This window comes from Myotis brandtii, unplaced genomic scaffold (assembly GCF_000412655.1).
Source record: "Myotis brandtii unplaced genomic scaffold, ASM41265v1 scaffold825, whole genome shotgun sequence".
NCBI lineage: Eukaryota > Metazoa > Chordata > Mammalia > Chiroptera > Vespertilionidae > Myotis > Myotis brandtii.
In genome coordinates, this window is record NW_005371349.1 from 188,122 (window position 1) to 189,564 (window position 1,443).

General features: G+C 58.8%; 1 long non-coding RNA gene across 2 annotated transcripts in view; it reads right to left on the reverse strand.

Moving 5' to 3' along the window:
• Positions 1–216: 216 nt before the first annotated feature.
• The window catches only part of LOC106724438, a 4,724-nt gene continuing 3,497 nt past the window's right edge, over positions 217–1,443 (reverse strand). For both annotated transcript variants that reach the window (XR_001360236.1, XR_001360235.1), the window contains exons 3-5: positions 1,154–1,284; positions 501–682; positions 217–365 (exon numbers count right to left, since the gene is read on the reverse strand). This is a non-coding gene — a long non-coding RNA (uncharacterized LOC106724438). The remainder of the gene's footprint in view (positions 366–500; positions 683–1,153; positions 1,285–1,443) is intronic.

Consider the following 1,443-nt stretch of genomic DNA (forward strand, 5'->3'; position numbering starts at 1 on the left):
GCGGCTCCCCACGCGGTGTGACGTGGAGCTGCTTTCCGACCTTCGATGCCACAGCCATGCCGCGGTGCTCCTGCGTGAATCTTTGGAGATGAGGCTTCGGGCTTGATCCCGAGTGTCTCCTGGGGGTGAAGCCCTACAAGTGGAATCGCTGAGTTCAAGGTTAAACACGTTCGGGAGCTTTGAGTGCCCATCTGCCTTGGGGAAGGTGCCGCCCGCGCCCTCGCCCACGCGGAGGGCTGTCCCGCAGCCCTGGCCTCGGCCCCTCGTTTCCAAACCCCGCAGGAGGCAGGAACGGAGGCGGGTGTCGCTCTGAGCTGCATTGCTTTGGTGGCCGCTGACATTGGACATGATTCTGACTCTGGGTCCTTTTTAAAAAAAGTATTGATTTTTTATGGATTTCAGAGAGGAAGGGAGAGGGAGGGAGAGAGAGCATCAGTGATGAGAGAGCATCATGGATCGGCTGCCTCCTGCGCGCCCCCCACTGGGGATGGAGCCCTGACCAGGAATTGAACCGTAACCTCCTGGTTCACAGGTCGACGCTCAACCCCCGAGCCCCGGGCCAGGCATGGATTAGCGCTGGTTCTGGTGAGGGCAGCCCGGGGAACGCGGGCATCCTGGTGCCGGTGCCCTGCACATCGCAGAGGGCAAGGGGCTCTCGGCTCCCCTCTCGCTTCAGAGGACCCTAAAGTCAAATGGAAAATTCTCGTTATTTTTAATGATGCCACGCCCCCGCCTTTTCCTTTGAAAAGCGTTTTGTGGTCATAGTCAATGTTTGTTTTTTTAAAAAATATATTTTATTGATTTTTTACAGAGAGGAAGGGAGAGAGAGAGAGAGTTAGAAACATCGATCAGCTGCCTCCTGCACATCTCCCACCGGGGATGTGCCCGCAACCCAGGTACATGCCCTTGACCGGAATCGAACCTGGGACCCTTCAGTCCGCAGGCCGATGCTCTATCCACTGAGCCAAACCGGTTTTGGCCATAGTCAATGTTTTAACACCCACGATTTCGTGTGGTTCTGGTGAGGACTGAGCTGTGAGAATGGAGCAGGTGCGACCCTCAGCCCCGGGAAGGGAGCACAGCGCCCACAGCGCCCGCCCCGCCCGGCCCGGAGCGCCAGCTCTTCACTCCCCGCGCTGTGCCACGCACCCACCTCTCACTTCTCCTCCGTCTCCGGCTCCCAAACCTGCTCTCAGTCGCCTCTCCTTGAAGATGATGAAGAAACTGGGAGGGGGCGGGGGAACCGAGAAAATCCAGGCGTTTGGCCCGCACAGTTCGGAACACCTGGATGTTGGAGACATGGAGAAACAGGGTGCATTTTTCTGTGTGTCCAGCTGTCTCATCCCGTGACACCCCAGCGCATTCTCTGTCCTCTGCTGTCCGTCGGTCCTGGTGGCGCGCATCCCTTCAGCGCGGCGCCTGCCCCTGTGCCCCGGCCCATCC